Consider the following 13,603-nt stretch of genomic DNA (forward strand, 5'->3'; position numbering starts at 1 on the left):
TTTTATCTTCGGCCAGTTGGCTAGAGGTGTTTCTGCTCTCCTTATTATTGGTAGAGCATAGTGTGTTAGTGCATTTCATTTTAAAATGTAAATCAGGAAGAAAAGGAAAGTAATTAGAGTGTAGGAAGTCTATTTATTCATATACAGGTCAAGCAGCAGGGTATTCTGTAATTCATTCACTTATTCATTATGAATAAATCAGTGCCTTTCAGAAATGAAAGAAACACAACACCAGCTGAATATATCCAACAGACCTAACTTTTAATTCCTGCATGTGTCCTTATAGATTACATAAAATAAACACCAGACTGACTAAAAATGTAACATAGCTTTAATTTTCAGGAAAATCGGATTACTTGCTATTTTTGAGAAAATATGCACACACTGAATTGTGTGTATAATTAAGTGTCTTTGAGTAGCTGTGTAGTATTGGGATGTGCTGACTGTGGCTCATAGCTGGGTGTGTTTGGGGGCCAGTAAATCCAGACTGTGGGGTTCGCCTACTGTGCATCCTGCCTGTCTGCTAATCTCTCTCTCTCTCTCTCTCTCTCTCTCTCTCTCTCTCTCTCTCTCTCTCTCTCTCTCTCTCAGTGAGGCTTTTTCGCACAGAACCTCGGCATTAATAACACTTTAATATGATGAGGTTAGCAATAAAATTAAATGCAACATGCAAAACTACACTACAGTTTTAGAGCAATTTTTGCTAAACACATCGGGTCAGACGGTTCTGATGGAGTTCTTAGCAATTGGAATCACATAAGTTATGAGAAAAATGGCATGGTTAGGAATAGTGATGGAGTCAGCATACCTTTGCTTATTACTTCTTATAAAATAGAACAAAATCCTACCATATTGGCCTCATTGAGATTTAACATTTCAATTTGTATGACTTTCTCATATGGTATCTCTTGAAAAAAAAAATGTTCAAACATTATGTTTAATTTGATAAGGTTGGTGCTGGTTTCAAAACGTGTGTGTGTGTGTGTGTGTGTGTGTGTGTGTGTGTGTGTGTGTGTGTGAGAGAGAGAGAGAGAGAGAGAGAGAGACTCAACAAAAGTGAAATTTCAATTAATAAATGCAAAATAATTAACTCACAAAGGCTGCTTGTGATAAGATGCTTTTATTATTTCATATCACATGAAGACAAATCAAAAACATTCGTTTCAACTCTTTATATACGCACACACTCAAATCTAAGGATGGGACACACACTCATCGCAAGGTTTTCTTCATTTTCTTTTCTTTTAGAGGAATAATGAATGTACTATTATCATACTTTGTAATTCATTCATCTTTTTGTATGTTGGATTGGTCATGATGCACTAAGATGTTCAAGGAGGGGTGGGGGATATTTGAAAAATAATTGTATGTCTTAAATGTTTGTAACTACGCCTCTTTTGTGAATAAAAAAGTTAATTAAAGGAATAATAAAGACAGTGACATTATGAAAAAACACACATGGATATGTCACAATTCTTTTCAATTTGAAACCCTTAAAAGTATTCCTGATGAAGCTTTGTACGCTCTCGGCATCCGCTTAAGCAGCTTCATGAGGGAGGATGAGAAAATGGAAACACTACTCATACAGTACATCTATACGGTACCAATCAAAAGTTTGGACACCCTGACTCATTCATAGGTTTTTCTGTATTTTGACTATTTTCTACATTGTGGAACAATACTGACGGCATCAAAACTATGAAATAACACATGGAATATTTATGGAATTATGTGGTAAACAAAAAAATTGTTATAAAAACAATGTGTTTCATAATTTAGATTCTTCAAAGTCGCCACTATTTACCTTGATGACGCTTTGCACACTATTGGCATTATTATCTCTCATTGTTCCTTATCATTGTGTACTATTTATCTTATTGTGTTTGCTGTATCCACGTGTTATCTGTATTTTTATTTGCCCTTGTAAAGCATTTTGTGACTTTTGTCTGTGAAAAGCACCATATAAATAAATTTTACTTACTTACTTTACTTACATTATCTTAACCAGCTTCATGAGGTCATCATCTGGAATGCTTTTCAATTAACAGTTGTGCGTCATCAAAAGTTAATTAGTGCAATTTCTTGCCTTCTTAATGCATTTGAGATCAAACAGTACATAGTAAATAATAAAAATACAGTAAATAGCCCTATTCCACAACTGTAGTAATCCATATTTTATCAAGAACCGCTCAACTAAGTAAAGAGAAATGACGTCCATCATTACTTTAAGACGTGAAGTGCCTTTTAATTAATAAAAATAAAGAAAAAAACATTGAATTAGAAGGTATGTCCAAACTTTTGATTGACTGGTTCTGTATGTAATATCTAGTGTGTTCATACATAAATAATTTCCAAATAAATTGTTCATTTGATCCTGCTAGGGTAGGTCTTGACAGTCCCACTAAAGAGATAATTATTCTAGCTCTAGTTTGTCAGCTCTCCTCCTCAAATCTATTAGTCATTATTAAACAATCCAGCCAAAACAGGACCAAATGAGCCAGGTTAGAAAAACAGGCCATTTTTTTCAGTCTAATCAATGAGCATAATCATACAACCTACATGCGATAATGAGCCCAGGCACTGACCACTTGATTAATGACACTATTATCTGTGTGAAAGGAACCTGCTTGCTGTCCACCCATCGGCACACTGCGAAAAGCAGAACTGCACCGCCTAACTACCTTTCAGTGACTCATCTCCTCTCTCGCCTTATTTATCAGCTTTCTTTCTGCACGTCCATCTCTATCTTTCTTCATCTCCACTGTTTCCTCTTAATCAATTTCTCAAGCTTTCCACTGAAGATTTATTGTCAGTGTTCTCAGTTCATCGTGCATGTGTGTGTGTGTGTGTGTGTGTTATATTCCACTATTACATTTTTCTAAAAGTTAAATAATTGAGTCAAATTTAAGATGAGTTGCTAATAAAACGGATTAAGATGAACTTAAAATAGATCAGTAGAACACACAGTAAAGGAGAATATAATGTCAGGAGCAACTTACCAATTCTTTCTCACTTCAATTTTCAGTAAAATGTTCAATGTTATAAAGGAAAGGGCTGAAAAAAGTGTTTATCAAATACACATGTTTTGTAATGTTCTTTTCCCCCTTTTTTTTGTCCTCCATTGCGCCACAGGAAGATGGTGGTCCTTTACTGTAGTTGTAAGCTATGAACAACCCTTTGTATGGTAAGTTACCACACACAAAAAAGACATTACAAACACCTTTTAATGCTTTATTTAATAAAACTATAATTTGCACTCAGTTTATTTTGAGGTCATTTATTTTGGCCCATCAGTCCAGCATCAGAGAAAATTTTGAAAGAAAAAAAAAATATTTAAAGAATTTTAAAAAAAGGTTTACAGAACATGCTCAACAAGTCCAACATTTTTCTCATACACAGTTTTAGATGTAATATCAACTCAATGAACACACAGTGTTATATCTCAATAATGCACTGACACACATGTTCAACATTCCTCATTTTCCCTGTGTGGACCTGTGCTTATTAAAATTGACTTCGATTTCCTGTGTGTAGAATTATTTAGATTCCTTGGTCTTTGCTCAAATACATCATGGTCTGTAAAAATATGAAAATATACATGAACTCAGTGATGCTGGACTTATGGGATACCTGGGGATGGAAGTGATATACACTTTTTTAATTTAATGTAAATTTATCCTTGTCACACATCTATTGCTGTTGATATAGTGCTTACTTATTGCTTAATTTGTATTTCTTTATTTTTTAAAAGAAAAATTTAGGGAAAATGCAGGCTGTATTTGTATTTTAAAACACTTTAAGAATAATATTCAGAAAATATCAATGGAAAAGTATTTATCCACTATATTCGATTTATTTGATGTATAAATATCCATGATATTGCAGCATAATATGTTAAAACTTCAGAGAAAACAACACTTTAAACCAGCAGGCTTTAGTTGTAAAAACTAAGTGTTTCTAAAGCTGTAGGAGGTCAAACACAATTGATATTCAGCATTTCCAGATGTGTAAAACTAATTTCGTGGCTTATTCTACACGGAATTGTTAGAAATCTATCATTTACAGGAACAATGTAAATAATATTAAGTCTTAAAATAACTGAATGTAGTTTTAAGCCATTTCATTTATTTAACATTTGTTTAACATATATTTTGTTGAAGATGTATCACAAGTAGTTCACAATTGATTTTCCTGTAGTCACTCTGTCAATCTGTATAACAGCTTCAATCAAGTGTACAGCAGCCGTTTGGTCTGTTAAAGACTGTTGTATTTTTTTTCCTTTTCTTTGTGTAACATGACAGACAGAAGAGTGGCCACGTGTCCATTGTGTGTGTGTGTGTGTGTGTGTGTGTGTGTGTGTGTGTGTGTGTGTGTGTGTGTGTGTGTGTGTGTGTGAGAGAGAGAGAGAGAGAGAGAGAGAGAGAGAGAATAAGTGAATGGTAGGGTAACCCTGGCCTGCCAATATCTCTTCCTAGGAAACATCACACTAACAGTGTGCCTCTTTCTTTCTTTCTTTCTTTCTTTCTTTCTTTCTTTCTTTCTTTCTTTCTTTCTTTCTTTCTTTCTTTCTTTCTTTCTTTCTTTCTTTCTTCCTTCCTTCCTTCCTTCCTTCCTTCCTTCACATGCCCTCCTTATCTCTGCTTTGCTCACACTTAAATCAACCAAATACACCATGAGACCTTTAGTCCATTCCAACTAAATATTCCTGTTCTTATTGACTATTCATGCTTTTCCACTATATTTGCTGGAAGAGAATGTAGATATTTGTAGATAATAAATTCTAAAAAAAAAAAGAAAGAATGAAAAAGAAAGAAAGAAAAGAAAAGTCAGACACTGGTAGCCTCACCAGAAACTCCATCAGTGACCATATGCTGAGTTCATTGTTGTGAATTACAAAAGAAATGGATATGTGCCGCTATGCTTATTATTTTAACTCTGATTTGCTTTACTATTTTTTTTCCATTGTAAAAGAGAAGTATTTAATGCAGCGTCTGTTTTTATTACTCCACTGACATTTCTTTCTGTCACAGTTTTCGATCCATTTTGAGCGTGAGCGTATAAATGGCTTTCAAAGTTGCCTTATATTAATTAAAATGACAGTCATTTTAAAAGCATTGTTTAATAATTTAGATGCTATAACAGACATAAAAATGTCAACATATCATTTTCCTCGATTGCCAAATACATAATAAATGATGGAAGTGAGTGATCCTATCATCATATTTAGCACGCCATTGGTTACATTAATTGTTAATCATTACTTATAAGTTAATGGTGTGTGTGGTGTTGATGTTTAATTGAACACTATGTATGTGACTTTTACATGATCGCTTCTTATCAATCCAGCCTCCTATAAGTCTAAATGGATGATATAATTTAATATGCAGCTTCAGACAGAAACGTCTGTTTCTTTTTTTTCCTGCTGCTGCTGCTGATGGTGATGATGATGAGGAGGAGGATGTGGATGATGATGGTGATGATGATGATGATGATGATGGTGGTGGGCATGAAGGGTGGAGGCACTGCAGAATGACTTGCATTTTGTGGAGCCCACAGGGAAAGACATAATCTTGGTAGGGCTAATTAAGAAACGTAGCATTTTAATGGACTTCCTAATGCACCGCCGTTGCTTGCTCTTTGTCTGCTAGTGTGAGGAAGACAGACAGCGTAATGCATGAAAACTGCATTTTAGCTCTGGATCGATATGCCGGATGTAGCAGTAGCTCTAACAGATAATAGCTTATTTGGATTCCTGATTAATGTTTTATATTTTTTTCTGTATTTCAGATATTTCATAAAGATTGGATTAAATTGTGTGAGAAGTACCAAGTCAATCAATCCGGCTGAATTGAATTAATCATTTTCATAGAAAATTGCTGAATATTAATACATATATTTAACGGCTATTAATTGCTCCTTTTTTAATCATTTGCATTTTGAGTGATCTTTTGTATTTCTTTCATCTTCATGCATTGTATTCAACAACTTTCTGTCCTGGCCATCCTTTATTTCTGTCATTTTCCTGTCCTCACCTCTCTTGTCCTTTCTTCCTTTTCCTTCCTGTCATCTTTTTCACTCCTCTGTCCTGGTGTGGTGTTTGTCTCTTCCAGGATATACGGTACAGAGCCAACGTTCTGAGCTCAAAAGAAAGGGAATTTTGCGTTCTCTTTCCCTCTTTCTCTTTCTCTCCTTCTCTCTATCACTGCTGCAGTGCCACACCTGCCAAACACACACAAATACTCAGGTTCAGAAGACACTAGGTTGCTCTGTACTCAAAGAAATGGCGCATATATAGCATGAAGCACTTTCTGCTACTCCTCCTTCATAACCATGTGTTCGTAATACAGGTTCAAACAGGGATGTTAAATTTTATAATATTTCATGCTAATTAAAATTTCTACTGACACTCACAACATGAGCCAGGAATGGAAAAACAGCCATATTGTTCCTGCAGGCCATGTAGGCTGCCACAGTTATAGGAGGAATCATACTTGGGAGGATGATGGATGTGCCTTTTAGTCGATAAAACTTCCTTTTTGATTCAGCCTTGTAATTATGGAGAAACTTCTGGAATTGAAGAGACAAAGAGAGACTGAAAGCGAGAGAGAGAGAGAGAGAGAGAGAGAGAGAATGATTTTGTTTTGTGATGCAAAGAGAGTGCGTGCTGAAATCACTCTGTAAAGCAGACATTCAGCAGGGACCATAACTGTCGGCCATGTGTTCACTGACAGCCTAGAGACCACAGGGCGTGTGTGTGTGTGTGTGTGTGTGTGTGTGTGTGTGTGTGTGTGTGTGTGTGTGTGTGCGTCCGTGTGTGTGTGTGCGTGTGTGTGTGCATGCGTGCGTGCGTGCGCGCGTGTGTGTGTGTACCATAAGAGCTTGCTCACAGAGGAACTGGTGCAGTCTGATTCAGACCAGTAGCTCGTCACAAGGCTTCTCTGGTCCTTAATGAGCAAACTGCCTTCTGCTGTAATATAAAGGAATCCTTACAGACATGAGAAAAAAATTCCTCCTCTTACTGTATTTCACACTCCTTCTAATGCGTTCTCATGCTAAGTGAATATTTTCATTTGTTCACATTTTTACTGCTTAAATTCCTCAGTCAAATAAATGAAGTTATACTAATATAGGAATTTTTTTGTCTTTTTAGTTCTCTGCTACACCAGAGGTCACAAGAGCCTAAAGGTGAGTGTTTTTCTATACAAATCTAGCCAGTGGATAGCATGTAGAAAGGAAAAAAAAACAGAAAAAAACTTCATAGTATCACAAGTCATAAATACTGTATTTATCCCTGGTGTTCAGTTTATATGTATTAAAGCCTTTATTAACTATAGACAAATAACTAATAACCACATATTGGTTCTATATCTGAACTGGAATGTAAAATTATATCCAGGTTCTAGCAATAAAAATGTTGGTCAGCACACCTAACTCGTCAGGCAGGCGTGTGAGAGAAAGCATGCACTCGTGCATTTGTATTTACCTTGTATTTTCCTGTCACTTCTGATATTCACCTTCGGCAGCTGCAGCAGACTTGATAAGAAACTCCGCTCTGCCTCTCAGTCGCTCTACTTGCAAATATCCATGAACTCAATCTCAGACACACGCAAGCCCACACACAGATGTGTAAACATGCACATACACATATGCCAACTTGTACACACAATACCATATTTTTGGTGATTTTATAAAGTATTTCATGTGTGTACCTGAGTTTAATCCTGCTTTGCATTTTGATGTGTTGTGTATAGAGTAAGCAGCATCTCAATGCAAAATACAGATGCAATTCTATCTATCTATCTATCTATCTATCTATCTATCTATCTATCTATCTATCTATCTATCTATCTATCTATCTATCTATCTATCTATCTAGCTATCTATCTAGCTATCTAGCTAGCTAGCTAGCTAGCTATGTGTACCTTTTTAGGGCCAAAAAGATGCATACATGTTCCCAAGCAGTATATAAAGGGTATGAATAAAGTACCTTAGAGGGTACTGCCTCAGTGACAAGCCGTTGTTCCCTTAATAGATAGATAGATAGATAGATAGATAGATAGATAGATAGATAGATAGATAGATAGATAGATAGATAGATAGATAGATTCACTTAGCACGAGAACGCATTAGAAGGAGTGTGAAATACAGTAATAGCTAGCTAGCTAGCTTTCTTTCTTTCTTTTTCTGGTTGCGGCTATATGATTGATCTAAATGTCTGATTTCCACTGGGATACCAAAAACGGTTTTAGATGCTAGGCAAAGATGTTTGCTCACTGAGTGCAGCTGTCTGATAAACCCAGGAGATATTAGCCGCTCCATCAGCTGTCATTTCCACTGTACCTGAGACTTAAAGCCTAACCAGACAGTCCTCTGTTTCTGCACAACACATCGTTCAACTACTAACTCAAGCTTTCGGCATTTAGGCCAGAAAGAAATTACAGCCGAATAATGAGAAAATACAAAGGTGTGTTTTGTCACTACACTGTCAGAAACAGGGGTACAGTAGGAGTCCATTTCTGTCCCCGAAAGGTACAATTTACACTATTGTACCCCCTTAGGGCTCATTTTTGGACCTCAAGGTAACTATGTGTACCTTTTTAGGGCCAAAAAGATGCATACATGTTCCCAAGCAGTATATAAAGGGTATGAATAAAGTACCTTAGAGGGTACTGCCTCAGTGACAAGCCGTTGTTCCCCTAAAGGCACAAAAATACATTTTATTTTCTGAGAGTGTACCTCAAGCCAGGTAAATACCTAAAATGTATAAAACTAGTCTGCAATAGTACAAATTGAACTAATATCTCTGCAATATAGTGTGTTATATCTGAGGCTTGATAATATGTATTTTCCAGTTCAATCCATTATTTAAAATATTGCATTATCTGAAACATTTGGGCAATGTATATGCTAAGCTAATTATTATCCTGGTAATAGCTTGGACAGGACTACACAGTGATCACTGTCTGTGTGAAGGAACACCTTCAACTGGGTGCTATTTGAACACAGAAGGCAGTCTATCTGACGACATGTACAGTGAGGAAGAGAAGAATCAGAGAACACCGATCTATCACACAACTGTCAGAGGAGCAGCTGGTGTTTCACCAGGAAGCCGCCACGGTCCATTCAGTCAGCCGAGTTACACAAGCTACACAAACTCCCAGTTAGAAATATGAAATGTCTAACCACAGAAGTGCCTTGGGATGTGTGCTGCATTATCTATAATAGCTATTCAGTGAATCATTTGAAAATTAAACTTAGTGAATATCTGCCAAAACAATGCATGTGTTACGTGTCTGTCTTTGATAAACACATGCAAACCTAGATCACAAACTCGCCAGATACTGGTCTAATAAGCTGGTATGTATTTTCACCATGGCTTCAGCACAGTATGCTGGCATTCTTTCTTTGAAGGGCATGGGCAAGCAGCCAAGATCATCTCACTCACCTCTCACACCTTCTAATTGAACACATAAAAAAGTTTGCAGCGCAAAAGCCTTTCTGTTTGTTATGTCGATATTAGGATAAGCAGGAAGGGCAGACCAGCTAATGACACATGATTAATGAGAAATATATTGTCTGTACATCATATGCTGGTGTGATATGATCAACTCTGCAGGAATTAACAGAGATTGAGCTGCTGGGGTTAAAGATGAGGCAGGCAAATGGCAGGATAATTGAGTGGCAGGAAGTAGGCGGATTGCGTTAGCTGAACTTGCTGAAATCATTTACCTGAGGTTAGGAGAAAAATGTAACTCCTCTTTCTCCATATGATTCCTATAGCTGTGAAGGTAGAAACAGTTCAGTGTGGCTGTACAGAATAGACTCATGCAAATAGCTTACCGAAAAACCTCACACAGCTGCTTCTCTCACAAGAACTAATCATGCTTAACAAGTGTTGAGGTTTGGGTCAAGTGTCTGTCTATGAATCACAGCTCTCTCTCTCTCTCTCTCTCTCTCTCTCTCTCTCTCCTGAACACCCGTTTAAAGTAAGAAAGTCATTAATAATAAAACAGACAGAGATCATGGATTACTTGTTTGTATTACTCTATAAAAGTGATTCAGCCCCTCTGAGTCAGGACCAATAATGGAGGAATGAAGTCAGTGTTAGCTCAGAGATCATGCACTCATCTGTTCAGTGATGTTAGTCTGACCACAATAGTCATGCTGTCAGAGAAGAGAATCTCCACAGCAGCAAGACCACAGCTGGAGTACTGCGACAGCTGCCAGTTATCTGGCCTTGCTGCGTATACTGTGAGACACATGACAGGCCTTCTCTCTGTAAGGGTTACATTTAAAGATGGCACCGATCCAATGTTCGATATCTGTATATCAGTAGAAAATGTGTGATCAGTTCGAGGATGGAGGGGAAAAAAGAACAAATCCAATCCAACTACGCAACAGATTTAGCCTGAATTATCATGGTATTGGTTTTAGCACAATGGAATATATGTGATATTACACAGTTGCACGAAGATGTGAAGTTTATCTTTGAGTGGTGAACATATTTCCTTTCAACATGAGAAGATAAACTTCATATCTTCGCGCCACTGTGTAATGTTCTTTATATCATATGGACAAATCCACAACCCCCCCCCAAAAAAAAAAAAAAAAAACAGAAAAAAAACAACAACCAGAAGTTAATCAAAAGAATTTTAATTTTGAACCGGTTCTCCATTTTGGCAACGTGCATCTAGTCAGCAGGAGAACATTTGGAGTGATGTCATCAGAGTGAAACATCAGAAAATATTTCACTCAGATCCGAGGTGTATTTCATATGAAAAATATGAGTTTTTTCAACACAAGAAGATAAACTTCATATCTTCAAGCCAATGTGTGATTTTCTTTTTATCATATTGACACATTCACAAACAAAAAGTACCCAAATTTATCAAAACAATTAATCGATTTCCTCATGAAATCGACATATTGAGATTTATGTCACAGTTTTGGATCTCCATGTCCTGGATGTAGTTTGTATGAAAAATATGAGTGGTGTATTTCCCAGTAAAACACTTATTTCCTTATAATATAACCTGATGTAACATAATCAAGAGCTTTATTGTCATTCTCACCATATATAGGTATATAGTAGAATGAATAATTAATTATTTTACATATTTGCACTATGATTTTTATTACTGCCTGTTTGTTTGTCTGTTTTGATCGTTATTGGGTTTTTTTTATTGTAGTATTTATGATTTACAACTTTTTAAATGTGGTTTTGTGTAAGTTTTGTTAATGCTATTTCTTTCTGTAGAATTTCGGTTGAGTTTGAGCAGTTGGAGTATGTTCGTTTTAGATGATCATCTTAAGTGAAGTATTTCAGTTAAAAATTACCCATTTTAAAGTGTAGTTGGGTCGGTATCAGCTGTGAATCAAGGCATCAGTGTTGGTGTTGGTATCAGAAAAGAGAACAGGCATCATGCCATGTCTAGTTACAGCAAGTTTAATTATCTGATCTGATCTGATCTGATCTGATGTGTGTTTGTCTGATTGACAGGTGAGTGGGCGCTGTTAACTGAGGACACAGACAGGATAAGTGCAGTGGACAGAGCTGTATGGTCGGGCGGGTCAGCTGGTGTTGTGAATCAGGCCGCCGTAATGAGTGGGCACGGCTTCTTCATAACACCAGGGTCACACCCTACCACACTCAGCGCCTGCCAGCACACACACACACACACACACACACACACACACACACACACACACACACACACACACAGACAAAAACACACTGACCCAAGCAGTACCAACTGACATCACAGGAAAAATGGTAGGAATCAGACTGTCTGAGGCTGCATTACATACACGGGCCAGAGGAACTTTTTTGATATCCTGAACTTATAGTAGTTTAGTGCAAAGAGAAAAATATGTTGTTTGTATTTTTGGTAGATTTAAATGCTTACTCAAATCTAAAACAAAATTAAACTCATATATTGTTAATTACATTTTTATATGTTTGATGTATAGATGTTTTGCAATTTTGAAATAAAAAATTACCTAACATTCAATGTCTTTTTTTTTACAAGGCCTGAAAGTATTAGCATAAAACAGCAAACCATGTTTAATGAGTCCTGTTATCCATCTGTTGTTCTTTGACATATTTGCTTCTGGTGAGGTCTCAGTATGCTGGGTATATTAATTCGCTTACTTATAGGACAGCCAGTGTTCTATTGTAAATATGTGTACATAGCTTTATATAGACAGACGGAGTGAAGGTTTTCACTGTTGGGTTCATGGAGACATTGCTATAATTCCAGTAACAGTACAGTGCTGCTTTTAAGTGATTATATTTTCACAGTTTTTAAAATTAATAACAAATATTAGTCACGGCCAAATTAATTTCTTTCAAAACATTTCCAAAAATCTCAGCTTGTCAGATTAATTAATGACCAAAACGCATAACAACTATCAAACCACCCCAAACACATCTCAAAATAAATTCTTTCATCAAAACAATTTTATTTCTTCTAACAAGAGCACCCTGTTAGTGAGAGCAGAATGTTCCACTAACATCAACTAACAGCTGTCATTACAGAAGGTGCACTAAATGATATATATTGATCTCATCTCATCTCATTATCTGTAGCTGCTTTATCCTGTCCTACAGGGTCGCAGGCAAACTGGAGCCTATCCCAGCTGACTACGGGCGAAAGGCGGGGTACACCCTGGACAAGTCGCCAGGTCATCGCAGGGTTGACACATAGACACAGACAACCATTCACACTCACATTCACACCTACGGTCAATTTAGAGTCACCAGTTAACCTAACCTGCATGTCTTTGGACTGTGGGGAAAACCGGAGCACCCGGAGGAAACCCACACAGACACGGGGAGAACATGCAAACTCCACACAGAAAGGCCCTCGCCGGCCACAGGGCTCGAACCCGGACCTTCTTGCTGTGAGGCGACAGCGCTAACCACTACACCACCGTGCCACCATAGGTATATATTGATGAGAAAAGTAAAAGAAATAATAGTTTGTTTTCAATTACAAACAGAATGATACATCTTGATTGTACATGCCATATAAATAAGAAAACATAATTACAATTGACATGCAAGAATAAAAAAAAATGATTATAATCTCACTGCTCTTATTGTTAGGCTGAAAGATGTTTAGCAGAACATTTAGTAGGCATGACAGTGCTCTTCTGTTACAACTGCACAAACACACTGAGCAAAAGAGAAGGCTTGATATTTGCACGCTTAAAAATGCCACTTGCAAACAGCTCAGTGTGTATCACTAATAACAGCAGCAGGTTGTGGATCGAAGGCTCTGGAATGCTTCAGCAGTTGAAAATATCTATTTCAGAATTTTTTTTACACATAAGAAAAAAGAAAATGTGCTACGTTTCCTGAATTGAACTCTTATAATCCTATGTGAATAATCTAATAATCAACACAAAACGTATTAACTAGCAGCAAGCAGCTGGGAGAGAATATAAAGGAACCCAGTGTGTCTAGTGTTATTTCGTTCAGCCATTCATCTTCAGTGATGGCCTTTTGGCTTCTGAGGCAAAAAAAATAAAATAAAATAAAAATAAATAAATAAATAAATAAATAAACAGCCATAAGAATACACTCTGGATGGGATGCTGG

This window comes from Neoarius graeffei, chromosome 5 (assembly GCF_027579695.1).
Source record: "Neoarius graeffei isolate fNeoGra1 chromosome 5, fNeoGra1.pri, whole genome shotgun sequence".
Classification (NCBI taxonomy): domain Eukaryota; kingdom Metazoa; phylum Chordata; class Actinopteri; order Siluriformes; family Ariidae; genus Neoarius; species Neoarius graeffei.